The 15,168-nt window shown below is 37.9% G+C and overlaps 1 pseudogene; it reads left to right on the forward strand.

Moving 5' to 3' along the window:
• Positions 1–334: 334 nt before the first annotated feature.
• The window catches only part of LOC102771152, a 33,315-nt pseudogene continuing 18,481 nt past the window's right edge, over positions 335–15,168 (forward strand).

Below are 15,168 nucleotides of genomic sequence, written 5' to 3' on the forward strand. Positions count from 1 at the left end.
GATATAGATAGAGATATAGATAGAGATAGAGATAGATATAGATATAGATATAGATATAGATATAGATATAGATATAGATAGATATATAGATAACTCCCAAACTGGAAACAATGCAAATGCCTATTAATAGGTGTGTGAGTGAACAAGGTATATCTATAATGGAATGCTACTCAGTAATGCAGCATAGTGAAATCTGGCACTCCAATGACATCCTATATAATAAAAGGCTAATATGCAAATAGACATAATGGCAGAACAACCAAACAACTAGTGGCTATGACATGCACTGACCACCAGGAGGCACGCGGAATGTGATAAGCATTAGCAGCAGAGCATGGGATATGGTGGGCATCAGTCACATCGGGATGGTGGAGCAGGTGAGTGGGGGCGCCAGACCAACGCGGGTGCTGGTCGCTGTTATCAGGGCATGCCTCTGGTGGTTACTGAAAATTCTTTGCTCCAGCGTGTTGCGGTCTTGCCCAGCGCTCATACCTTCTGCTGGTACTGGCCCCACTTGCACCTGCTACTGACACCTGGCGGCGGTCCCAATCACTCGGTGCCATTAGCGGGTGCGAGCAGTGGCTGCTGGCCCCAATTGCCCCTCAGGGCTTCTCCACTTCCCCCTGCTCCTGAGGGGTGATTGGGGCAGCAGCCGCCACTTGTAGCTGCTGACAGCACTGGCCCTACTCACACCTGCTGCTGTCGCTGGCCCCAATCACTCTGCACCATCAACGTGTGGTAGCAGGGCAGCAGGAGCAAGGCTGCGGGCAGACATGGGACCGGGGGCCACAGTGGGAGGGGCTGGATGGGGTCACAGAGTATGGGCTGAGACCCACCCCTATGCCCACTGCAGCCTTGCCGCCCACAGTTCCTTTCAAGGTGCACACATTTGTGCACTGGGCCCCTAGTTGATAAATAAAAAAACACACATTATAGTGAATGATAGAAGCCAGACAAAAAGGGTACATACTGTGAGATCCATTTATATAAAACTCAATAATGTAAACTAACTTATAGTGACAGAAAGAAGAGCATTAGCTGCTCTGGGTGGGGTGGGCAAAGAGGAGAAAGAAGGTTAATTATATTAATTATAGATTAATAAAGTTGTTTACACATCAACATGCAAACAAATGAAAAGCAACAACAAAGCACTGGAAAGGATAAAGTGTGCAAGAGTCAAACTGACTGCCACTAGTTTTCATTTTCACGTATGCAGAGGCTTACAGAGATGCTGCTGCCCAAGGTAAGGGATCTGGAGGAAATCATGGCCAACTTTATAGATCTTCTTCATGCTCAAAGCAGATTAAATGGCTGGGAAACTCAGAGGATGCAATAAAATACACACACACATGCATTTGGGGAACCGATGAGTCTGCTTGCCACTTGTAGAAGGAATAGTGAAATAGATTGTGTTTCTCATCTGCCTGTCAAACTTTATACTAACACATCTTACCATGGAATCTAAGACTATTTGTCAAGGCAATCTGGTGCATGTGGTCCCATGTTTTCATCCTCTGCAGTAGAGCCAAAGATATAGAATATGATGTAAAGGGCACTGAATGCCCACAGAGAATACCAAGCCCAGCATAGGATTGGGAGGCCTGGTGAAATGTATAGGGTTCTATATCAGAAGGCAGTTTTGAAGAACTGCTCAGGCAAAGGAAGGGAACATTTCTTCTGTACTTGCTGATTAATTTTGGATAGCCAAAATCATCTGATTATAGATGATTGTATAATTTATAGTGGAACACTATTTTAAGTAAGATTGGGAATACTAATAATCACACCTGGATAAACAAGAGTAAACTAGGGTTGTGCTGGGAAAACAAGGACAAATTGTCAAACTATCTTAATGAGAAAAGTACTCAGGATCAATTATTGTATGATATGTATAAGGCTTAGCATTCTTTAAACCATAATGACAGACGGTTATAAAATACCTCTGAGGTTCTCTGGGAATACTCAAATTTCAGTGAGACTTAGATAAAATTGTTTCACCTAAATTATTGTGTTTGAAGAACTACTAGTTTGAAATCATCTACCTCTCATTTGCTCTTTATTTTTTAAATATTTATTAAATTGATTGAGGTGACATTGGTCAACAAGAACATATAGAAATCAGGTGTGGATTTCTATGTTGCAGATCTGTATACTGCACCATGTGCTTACCACCCAAAGTCAAATCTTCTCCTGTCATCATATATTAAGTCCCCCTTCCCTCTGAAAACCACCCCACTGCTGTTTGTGCTCATGAATTTTGGCTTTACGTACCACAGATGAGTGAAATCATGGTTCTTAGTTTTTTCTGACTGACTTATTTCACTTAGCATAATGTTCTCAAGGTCCATCCATATTGTTGCAAATAGTGGTATTCCATCCTTCCATATGTCTGAGTAGTATTCCATTGTGTATACTAGTATGTACCAAATCGTCTTTATCCAGTCCTCTATCACAGGACACTTTGGTTGTTTCCATGTCTTGGCCACCGTGAATAATGCTGCAATGAACATAGGGGTGCATATATCTTTGCAAATATTTCGAGGTTTTTTTGGGGGGGGTATATACTCAGGAGTGGGATTGCTGGGTTGAATTGTAGCTCTATTCTTAATTTTTGAGGAATCACCAGACTGCTTTCCATAGTGGTTGTACGAGTCTACATTCCCACCAGCAGTGAAGGAGGGTTCCTTTTTTCCCCCACAACTTCTCGAACACGTGTTTTTGCTTGTCTTATTGATAATGTCCATTGTAACAGGTGTGAGGTGGTATCTTATTGTAGTTTTGATTTGAATTTCCCTAATTGCCAGTGAGGTTGATCATCTTTTCATATATCTATTGGCTGTTTGTACGTCTCCTTGGGAGAGGTGTATTTTCAGGTCCTCTGCCCATGTTTTGATTATATTCTTTGTTTGGTGTTGAGTTTTATGAGTTCTTTATATATTTTGTAAACTAAACCTTTGTTAGAGCTATGGTTTGCAAATATCATCTCCCATCTGGTTGGCCGCCTCTTCGTTTTGTTGTTAATTTCTTTTGTTGTGCAGAAGCTTTTCAATTTTGTGTAGCCCCACTGATTTATGTTTGCCTTTACTTCTCTTGTCTTTGGGGTCAAGTTCATAAAATGTTCTTCTATATGACCAAGGTCTATAAGTTTGGTACATGTATTTTCTTCTATGTAGCTTATTGTTTCAGGTCTTATATTTAGGTATTTGATCCATTTTGTGTTACTTTTTATACATGTGGACAAACTGTAATCCAGTTTCTTTCATTTGAATGTCGCTTTCCAGTTTTCCCAGCACCAATTATTGAAGAGACTATATTTACTCCATTATGTGTTTCTGGTCATTTGATCTTTAGTCACATGCCATTACTTGGGCCAAATCTGGTCAGAATGAGTAGTGATAACTTTGTGATGAGACCCAAGAAGCTACTATTTATTTGAAAATGTGTGAGCTTAAATGTAAAAATCTCAGTGATGTGAACTTGCCTAATACTTTGAAGCAAGAAACTATGGAGTTAACCACAGAAGATAAATTAGTATTGAGGTTTGGGAAGGAGTGTATTCAGATTTATTTAAGCACTGTACTTACATCATCTTAGTCCATTCACTTAAAATCACTGGAATTGGTAGTGTTAACCCAATTTTGTAAGTGAAAAAAATGACAACTAGAAAGGTAAAGCATCCTATTCATGTTAGCACAGCTAGTAGTAATTAGTAATTGAGCATAACTCTGATTCCAAGCTTAGTGTTTGTGCTCCTAAGGTCATTCTGTCTTTAGTATAGCCATTTACCAATAATTTCTTTCATTTCTCATAATGTAGAGACAAATATGGATATGGGTCTGTTGGGAGATTTGTGAAACTGACTCTATAGCTTTGAAGAAAATCTACACAATCGTAATAGTACAGTTATCCATGATAGATTTTCATTGGATCTACTCAACTGAAAGCATGGCTGAATCATTTTTTAATTTTTTTTAAATTTATTGGGGTGACATTGGTGAATCATTTTTTAACATCTCTCAAATATAATACAACTATAGTGGGGCTTTATTCCTTATTGAGATAGCATTATGTACAACTGGATACTGAAAGTAGAACATTAAACTGGAGAATATTCTGTCCTTCAATTTATTTAAGGCTCATGAGAGTCTTGTTACTGAAGGACAATTCAACAAGAGTGACTGAGTCTCTTTAAAATTATTAGACCCACTTACATAATTTAATACTTTTTTAATTAATTTATTTTATTTTAAAATTACAGTTTGTATTCAATAAACTGTATTAGTTTCAAGTATACAGCATAGTGGTTAGACAATCATACTTTACATAGTGGTCTCTCCGATATTTCAAGTACCCCCACACACTGTACATAGCTAATATAACATTATTGACTATACTAGAGGCCTGATACACAAAGATTTGTGAAAGAATGGGACTTCTTTCCCCTGGCTGCAGAGTGCCTTTGCTCCTCGCTCTGGCCCGGAGCCGCCTTACCGCCTTCCCATGCTGCCTAGAGGCCCGGAGTGGCTGGGGCAGTGCACAACACCTGCGTCCCACCCCACCCCTGGCCGCTCAGCGCCTGCACATGCAAATTAACCAGCCATCTTTGTTGGATTAATTTGCACACTCACTCCTGATTGGCTGGTGGGCATCACTAAGATATGGTCAATTTGCATCTTTCTCTTTTATTAGTGTAGATTCCCTATGCTGTGCTTTACATCCCCAGGACTAGTTTGTGAGTACCAACTTATACTACTTAATCCCTTTACCTTTTTCACCCGATTCCCCAATGACCCTCCCCTCTGCCAACCATCACTCTGTTCTCTTTATCTGAGTCTGTTTCAATTTTGTTTGTTTTTTTATTTTGCTCTTTACATTACACATATAGGTAAAATCATATGGCATTTGTCTTTTTCTGTCAGACCTCTTTCACTTAGCATAATACTCTCCAGGTCCATCCATGCTGTCCCAAATGGTAAGATCTTATTCTTTTTATGCCAAGTAATAATATATTGTATATATGTACCACACATTTTTTTTATTCACTCATCTATTGATGGGCACTTGGGTTGCTTCCATATCTTGGCTATTGTAAATAATACTGCAAAAACATAGGGGTGCAGAATTTAATCCTATAAGGAAAATCTCAGAGGAAAATAACCAAGAAAATAATAATATTAAATTAGGAGTAAAAGTAAATGATATTTCTGGAGAGTGTGGAAAACACTGAAGTGTTTGGAAAAAAATGAATTTTGTTTAGAGACTGAAAAGGGACAGAATGAATATATAACCACCAGAAAGCTTCTTCTTTCTCTTCTTCTAATGATGAAAAAGAGCAATATCACCAACATTTAATTTTAGACCAAGCCATAACAAGACATGATCTGACTTCACATTATACCAGCTACCCCCTCTTACTCATTTATTTCTACTCTACCATGAATTACTTCATTACTTTGAAAGGATTTTTCAAAAGTCTTGAGTCATTCTGGAAGTCTTTCCAATTATGTCTGAACAACTAATATTAGGAATTACTTTTTAAATCTTTAACCTCTTGGAAAGAAAGAATATTCTAATAAATTGACATTACTTGTGTCATTTATTTAATACTCATTCCCTTATAAACATTGTATTACTCAAAAACAGTCCTCAGGAATATAGCTTCCCTTGTCTGCAATGACTTTCTCACAGTTCCAATAAATGTCATTAATGCTTTCATTAAGAAAACAGTACTCTCACAACCCTGGATTTTTAAATATTTACTCACTGATAACATAAAACATCTGTCTCACTTGGAGAAATAGATGTATTGGTTCCTCAAAGGCTTTGCAAAAATCAATAGTGTGCAAACTGATCCATGAGATCATAGGGAAGTTCTGTTACTTTGAATTTCAAAGTGTTTTCATCTATATTTCTGATGGATCCTCAATTGTCAGAAGGCTCTTCAGTGGCCCCCTTTTAGCCATGTATAGCAAAAGACTTGTAAATAGCCACAATGCTGAGGATAACAGAAAACTTAAAGGAGGAAGTTTATTAAGTCAATCTTTGAGGTTCATTTGTTCAAATTTTATAATATCATTTTGGGATTTGGTAACACTCCCTGTATTTAGGTTGGAAAAAAAAATCAATAATGTCAGACTATTAAATCTTCCAAAATCCTCAGGGAAACAGTCTCAATAGAGAAGGGCTTTCTGAATTATTCCTCCCCCTCTCCTACTATTCACATTTCACTACTTTTCTAAAAGCGTCTTTGAAATCACATATCCTTTTGGTCAGTGCTAGAAGAAGAGGCTTTCTGACTGTGAAGCCAGCTCCTTCTTAGCAACAGATGACACACACGCACCCGGAATAGCTACAAGCTCTGTGCTCTCTGTGTGTCTCTTGTATGATCAGTGACAATTTGCTTGGTTTCCCCTCACCTGCTTCCTAGCTAGTAATTACCCAGAGACAGAATCTTTGTGTAACCCTGACTTACAGCTATTAGAATAGAATATAATTGTACCCAGTGTAATTGGCTTCAGTGCCAGAGCCCCATTAACCTGGCACGGCCATTCTTAAAGCAGCCTGTGATCTAGCTCATTAAATTTTAGCTTCAGTAATAAAGACAGTTATGACCTTTGCTGTTTCTGTCTTAATATATTTATGTACAGATAACACCTAGGATATCAAAACAGTGGGTCATTGAAATGCAGAGGCAGGCCAACCTTGTATACTCAGAGTGGCTAAAAATTGAGTTCCAAATGTGATGCAGATAAAGAATGTGACCCATACTTAGAGGGTCCTGAGTTGTCTGGTGCAAGAAAAGCATTCTGCTGGGAGTGTTACCCTCATGCCCAGGCACCCTGCTTCTGCAACAACAGGGGCAGTTCTTGGCTACTGAACTCTGTGCCCTAGTGGAAGGGCATAGGAAGATTCCTTAGGACAGTGGTTCTCAACCTTCCTAATGCGTCCCCTTTGGGGGTCGAATGACCCTTTCACAGGGGTCGCCTAAGACCGTTGGAAAACACATATATGATTTCATATTGTTTTTGTGATTAATCACTATGCTTTAATTATGTTCAATTTGTAGCAATGAAAATACATCCTGCGTATCACTGACTAGAAGATCAAAATCAGAGAGTTTACCTATCAATTTTATCAATAAAGCTTAGTATCACCTTTGATAGTTGTCATAGAGGCACTGTGGAAAGAGAGTTTGACTCGGTTCTCATCACAGGTTAGGTCTAAAACTGCCGGATATATATGAGCAAGGTACTTTCCCAGTCTGAGCCCAGTTCACCTCTTCATAAAGTAAGAATATTAGCTTAGGTACCATCTAAGGTAATTTCAAAGTAAACATTTCAAAACAGCTAAATAGGTGTGTGTTTTTTTTTAATATCTGAACAGAAATAGTTTCACATAAATCCCCCCTTTCATTCAGAGACAACTAAATACTGGCTACATCATCAGACCTGTGTCAAATGAAGGCAAGGGAAGAATATTTTGTTAAGAAAAAAAAAAGTTTTTCTATGCTGAGAGCTTTAGAATGGGCTAGAATTTCAGAAAGTTCTTGACCTTACAATTTAATTTTGTTTGTGATTGTCATTGTGTCAACGTCTCTAGGCTATACTACCCAGTTATTCAATCAAACACTAATCTAGATTTTGCTGTGAAGGAAGTTCATATAAATGGTTAACATCTACAATAAATTGACTTTACATTAAGGAGATGACTCTTGATAGTGTCTGTGGGCCTCACCCAATCAGTTGAAAGGCCTTAAAAGCAAAAATTAGGTTTTGCGGAAGAAGATGCAATTCTGCCTGTGAATGGCAGTCTTAGCTCCTGCCCATGAGTTTCTAGCCTGTGTCCTGTCCTATATACTTCTGACTTGCTTAACCAAATGCTGCAAAAAGTTATATTTGGAAATAGGGTCTTTGCAGATGTAATTACATTTAGATGAGATCATGTTGGATTAGAGTCGACCCAAAATCCAATGACTAGTATCCTTATGAGGAAAAAAAGATTTAATGACACAGAAGAAACACAGGGAAGATACATGGACAAAAATCAAGGAATGTCAAAGATGGTCAGCAACCACAAGAAGCTAGAAGAGGCAAGGAATGATTCTTCCTTACAATCCTTAGACAGAGCATGACCCTGCTGACACTTTGGATTTCAAACTTCTGGACTCCAGACTGTGAGAAAATAAGGTGTGTTTTTTTAAGCCCATCTAATGGTATTAATTTGTTACAACAAACCTAGGAAACTATTACTCTTACTTAATGTTTCTTTTGTAGAATCCTAACTAATTCAATATTCCTTTGGTAAAAATACATCCTTGTAAATGAAATTAAAGTACTCTTTCCTCAAGCTATTTCTTTATTTTTCCATAAGTGGAACTACTTCTGAAAAGTGTTTGCAGAAGTAAAAGTCATAGTCAGATAAATGTGGGAAACACTTGGTACAAAGTAACTTTGACTTCTTTATTGCATGTCTGTTCAGAGTCTTCAAAATGATAACATAATGTCAAGTGTATTCAAGAGGGATTTACTGAATATGGCCTTTTCTAAAAATTATATAAACTTGGAAATTCTGTTCAGGTACACACATTTATATCTCCTAAAAGTAATGATTCTTTAAAAAATACTTTGGAAAGTGTTAGATTAGAACCAAATTAAGTTATTTTCTATGCCATTTCCTTTTTAAGATATGATCTATTAATAATCAATATAAAGAAATACAGACCTCAAAGTGCAGACAAGTTTACACACAGAACACCAGAGCCAAGAATGTAATATAATGGTTCTGGAAACTTTATGAAATTATCGAGAAACCGACAAAACCTATTGCCATCTATATCAGTTTGGATAGGCCAAAATGGTGATGGCTATGTATGAAAACAACCTCAATTTTCAGTGGCTTTACTCAAGAAAGGCTTGCCACTCATGTCACAGTAACAAGTTGCTCCTTGCAACTTGTAATGATGCCATCTACAAAGCCAGCCCTTCCAGTCATAGAGGTTGGAGAGAGAACAAATATGGAGAATGTGCACAGACTCTTAAATGCCTTGACCCACATCCTATTGCTCACATTCTAATGGCCAAATTGCAACATACAGTCCTAATTCATTGGAGAATTATTCCTTCCATTTTAGTGGGAAGTAGAAAGCAAAATATACAGGTGCACATATATGAGAGTGGTAGATTTGGTGGTGGGAAAACAAAGTACTTCCTGTTTTATTGCTTTTATTCCCATCTTTGCTTTTTAACTATAGGCTTATATTTACTTCACAGTCCCAACTTAGCCTGGCATTAGTGTAGCGTTCATCCATTTGGGGTTGCAAAGGACAGGTTTTATTGATAGAGTCCTGGTGCATAAAATTTGTGCACTGTGGGGGGGTCAGTCAGCCCAGCCTGTGTCCTCTTGCAGTCTGGGAGCCCTCGGGGGATGCCCAACTACCGCCACTGCTGTTGTGCTTGCCAGCCATGAGTCCACCTTCTGGCTGAGCAGCGCACCCCTTGTGGGAGCGCACTGACCACCAGGGGGCAGCTCCTGTGTTGAGTGGGATTGGGCCGAAACTGGCTCTCCAACATCCCCCAAGGTGTCCAAAATTGCAAGAGGGCACAGGCAGGCCAAGGGACCCCACTGGTGCATGATTAACTACCGCCACTGCTGTTGTGCTTGCCAGCCATGAGTCCACCTTCTGGCTGAGCAGCGCACCCCTTGTGGGAGCGCACTGACCACCAGGGGGCAGCTCCTGTGTTGAGTGGGATTGGGCCGAAACTGGCTCTCCAACATCCCCCAAGGTGTCCAAAATTGCAAGAGGGCACAGGCAGGCCAAGGGACCCCACTGGTGCATGATCAGTGCTGGGGAGGAACGTGAGAGGTTGGCCAGCCAGGGAGGGACCATGGTAGGGCTCCAGGGCATGTTCTGCCAGTCTCACTCAGTCCTGATCAGCCGGACCCCAGCAGCATGCTAGCCTACTGGTTAGAGCGTCTGCCCCCTGGTGGTCAGTGCACCTCATAGCGACTGATGACCAATCGACTACCTGTCCCCTGATGGTCAGTGCACATTATAGCAAGCGGTTGAGCAGCCTTAGCATATCATTAGCATATTATGCTTTGATTGGTTGAACAGATGACCAGACACTCAGTATATTAGCCTTTATTATATAGGATGTTGTACATTTTGGCTTCCATTAGGTGATGCCACCTGACAATTAAATTAAAATTATTAAATACCATTGTTGTAAACTCAATAGAAGTTAAATAAAATAAACAAGGAGCACTACAAACTATTTTCTTAATATGTTCTCATACTGTTTTAGCAATGTTGCAATTTAGAAAAAATAGTATAAAACCATCTATATCAAAGGCAAGGTTTTTCTATTATAAAACTCAGTTTTAATAGTTATATCAAGACAGCAATTTCAGAATCCACTAATTTTCACTATAACAACTAATTTAACAAATGACCGAGTCTTTTTCCTATAAAATAAAATATTTAACAAAATGGACTAAAAGTTTCTAAACAATGATTACTGTCAAGTAATTTAGGAATTCAATCCATGGAATTTGCAATTAAGGAAAGATACAATTTTAAAGCAAATCACTGTTAGGTATAAATTAAGTACCTTCTCTTCCTAAACTTCAGTTTGAACTACTTAATAACTCAGTTTCCCTTCAAGATTTGACTATGTCATTACAGTGTTAGTTGGATAACAGTTATAAGACCAAGTTTCCATGCCAAGATCTATAGAATCACTAAAGTCAGGGGTTGGTGGGTGGAGTTGGATAGAAAGAGAGGGTAGGGATCTTATTGCACTCCCCTTTCTGACATCAATCACATGAGTTCCTCTTTTATATATTTATTTTATTATTATTTTTTAAAATATATTGTTTAATATATTAGAATCCTGGGTAAGACTCCAATGGAAAATCAGGTTCTGATTTTGTACTACCGGTCTGTATAAGAGTGATGACACTTCACAGGGATATAAAATACAGTATAATATAGTCAATAAAATTGTAGTAATATATGGTGTCAGATGGATACTGGATTTATCAGGATGATCAATTAGTAAGTTATATAAATGTCTAAACACTATCCTGTATACCTCTAATATAATATTGTATATCAACTGTAATTAAAAAATTGTAAAATACTAAAAAAAACATGCATGCATACCAAATGAAGGCTGCAAGATGTCACAGAAGGACATCCAAAGCAACTTTCACAGTTGTCCTAATGTTCCAAGTCCAATAAAAATTGGAAGTTTATTTAAATAAATAAATAAATAAATAAATAAATAAATAAATGGAAATAGTAATGACAGTTTGTCTTTTCAGCACTTACCTGTCTCTTTCTTCCCCATAGCTTCTCTTATACCCCATTAAGCCTTTTAATTTCCCATACATTCTGTAATTTACATGCACTACTTTACTCCACATTCCAATAGGCATACTGAAAGAGTTATGCCTTTTTCTTTGCTTCTTAGAATGAGGAAAGTAATTGTGTCACTAACAAAATTAATTCAAAAAAATTCTAAGGTATTTTTTCTCACATATATTCTCTGCTAGTTGTGCAGAAACAGCCTTAATAAAAGATGCAGCAACAGGGCCGAAGTCATGTCTCCTAAACATAGCTAAGCAAATTACAAAAATATTCTGCAATTCAGAACTTCACAGACCACATCAAAAATGTGGTATATAATTATTTGTTTAGAATAGTCTCTTAGGAAGCATACAGCCTTTTCCCTCATATAACAATTCTCCTCTCTAAAAGAACATTTAGTTTGAATAATTTTACTTATTATGCATTCATGCTCACACCTTTTTCCAGGCAACTGCATTCTTTTTAATGAAAATGTGAGTTTTACAGATAGAAAAATGCAAGATAGTAAAAAGTTGTTTTTTAAACACAGTTTTTAGAGAAATTTATTTTACATTTCTTAGAGACCCAATTTTTATCATGTATAAATAATGCAACCAATGATTTTTAGCTCAGACATAAATTAAAAATAAAATTCTAGAAAAAATCTGGTTTACCTGTAAAATACATGAAAGAGCCAATATAAAAAATGGGTATATTGTTATATGTTTTCCTGCACAGAAAACTGAATAATAAATTCATAACCAATCAAGTAGTCAGACATACACACGTGTCTTATCTCATATCAACATCCTGAATTATAGCTGAGACACATAATGTCTTTCAAATTTGTGATTATTTTTTTAAAGCTTACCATGTGGGGGTTCTGTGTTGGGGCCTGCAGATAAAACTGTGAACAAAACCAGATAAATTCCTTGCTTCATGGTGCTTATTATCTAGTACAGGATACGGAAATCAAGATAATCATGAAGCAAATACATGTAGATTTTAAACTGAGAAGATTTAGTGAAGAAAATGTACACAGTATAAGAAAAATGTATAAAATTTGGTAGCTGAGCTGATCTAGGAATTATGTGAAAGCTTTCATGAGGAAGTAACTTTCGAGATGAGATCTGAGGGATAAAGGAGCATTAACTAAGAGAGAGGGAAAAGCAGAAATAACATCTCAGGAAGAAGGAGCAGCATTTCAAAGGTTCTGAATGAGGCATGAAACAAAGAAAGCCAGTAATGCTGGGACAAGGGGCGGGGCAGGAGGGGCTGAACAAAAGAGAGAATGGAACAAGATGTGATTAAAGAATTCGGCTGGAACCAGACCAGATAGAGACCTTCAGGCCCTGGTGAAGATTTTAATTTCTGTCATAAAAGCAGTGGAATCCATTGAAGAGGACAGCAGAGGGAAAGTGTGACAATCAAATTTGTTTAGAACTGCTTTCTCTGGCTTCCAGGGTGTTCTAGTTGAATTGAGACAAGTGTGGATTTGGGGAGACTGGTTAGGATAGAATTGCAGTTGCCCAGACAAAAAATAGTGGTGACATGGAATAGTTTCAAATGCTGAGATTCCCACTTCATCCTTCTATGCAAAAGCAGTAATATCTAAATATATGCTGGTTTGTTCTCCGTTCCCCCACTCCACCCTCCCCAGATCCATTTTGTACCTTTCTCTGTTCATTCTGTGTACTGGAGATGGAACCTCATTCACTTGCTGGTTGCCTTCTGGATGGGTTTTAGCACTTTGAAGGTACCAACAGGACACTGGAACATGGGAGGAAAAAAAAGGTAAAGGTAATATTTTCCCCCTTCCTTGCTTCTGTACTGCTTCTCTGACAGTTCATTCCTTAACAATTATAGCTCCTGCTGAGTAGCCTCTTCTCCATGGGTCCAACTCTCACGGAGTTATGGATGTACCCTTTCCTCCCTTCATTCCTTCAGCCCTAGAGATGATAATGGCTTCCAGTAGTCTCTGGGTACCTCAACATCCGTAGTTGGTTCCCTTAATCCTGCCTCATATCTTTACGAAGTCTCCTTATCTGTTTTTAATTTAACCACCTGGGGTTCGGGTTCCCTGCTAGAATCATGATTATCCAAAATACAATGGAAACAATTATTATCGAAAGGCAGAAACTTAAAGTATTGAGGGTTGGAATAAACCATATCCATAGAATGCTGCATGGCCATATAAGTAGTGAAAGTCTTGAATTCCTACACTTTGAAGACAGAATTAGGTAGAAATGTAGCCTTATACAGCACATACTGGGGACGAAAGAATACCTAGATGCTTGGAATCATCTAGAGGCAGTATATCTGGATTAGTCCCTGGATTCCCACCTTCTTCTGAACATATTTTGGCCATATAAATGGCCTCAGTTCATTTGATCAATTATTTCCTCTGGTTGACATATCCCCAGGCTGCTTGCAGAGTAAGAATAGCCTTTTTCTTCAGTTTATGCGGGGTGATGGTGGGTGAATTAAAAACTAGCCTCTGGTATAGGCAATGGTATAACATTAGAAACATAATGACCTTTGGTCAGCCTTATAGACAAAGAGTAATAAATGGGCCATTTGTAGGAGTATAATGGGAAAACCATGTGAATGATCTCAGAGGTCAATTTCTATGTGCATGCCATTCATATTGTGCAGCCTCCTCATAAATGAGTACATTTCTTTTCTAACTCAATGTAAGTATACTCTTTTAGCACACACATTCCCAAACACTATACTAATTCCTTCCAAGACCTCACTAATTACCAGGAGCAAGACATAAACTGTTGATGAGAAAATGAACTGCTTTAATAATATATGCTCTATCTTTGGCAATTCCTTTTGCTTGTCAATAGCTATACTATATCTCAACCGTAAAGTGAGAACACTGGACTGAATTACTGACAAGAGGTCAATACATGCTGTTCTCAGCATAGACTATAAAGCAGTGTTCTTGCATTCCATTATAAAGTGGTAATGAAGGAAGAATATAATATTTGCAGAAGATGTTGTCTCCATTGCACTACCAAGTTGCTTCTATCTTTTCAGGAGACTTGATTTCATGAAAAGAAAGCTTTCTAGGACCTTAAAATTCACTACTAAATACTCAAGGACAATACAAGAGTGACAATATCCTTGACAATTATGAGCCTCAGAAAAAGATTATGCTCAAATAGCTTACAAAATTACAAAAGCCATTGTTAAAGGTCATTATTCTTCCATGTGACAAAATAAGTATGGTTATCTTTCAATTTTATGAAAGGAAATAAAAAGGTAACTATTAAAATGAGTCTTCAATTGTAATCTATAAATAACATTGAGTATACAGGGCATTTTCTAAGGCCTCTCCCTACTTACAGGTTCTCTAGCAAGAAAAGAATTGTCTCTGTGAGATTTGTTCATTTGGACTTGAAGTATGGGAGTTTGTTTATACTAAATAGAGGCTGTGCTTTGTTGCTGCTTTTTTGTTTTTGTTTGTTTTTTTAAAATTTCTTTATTGGTTAAGGTATTACACATGTGTCCTCCTCATTTCCCATTAACCCCCAACCCCCCACCCCCACTCCTGAGAATCAGTCTTTTCATTGTAAGAACATTGGTCCTGACCAGAACACATTACAGGGCCACTGCCAAGAACCTGCTAATAAATTTTATGGAAAATATCTTGAAAACTGTAAATGGGAAAAATTAATCACCCTGGAGACAGCATATGTTCTGGTCACTGGCAGAGACACTGAAGGACAATGGGTGGCTTCAAAACCTCCCCTCAGTGTTCACCTCTGTTACCTTGCTGAAGATGTTCATTTTTTATAAATCAGGAGGGA

Source organism: Myotis davidii, unplaced genomic scaffold (assembly GCF_000327345.1).
Source record: "Myotis davidii unplaced genomic scaffold, ASM32734v1 scaffold1519, whole genome shotgun sequence".
Classification (NCBI taxonomy): Eukaryota; Metazoa; Chordata; class Mammalia; order Chiroptera; family Vespertilionidae; genus Myotis; species Myotis davidii.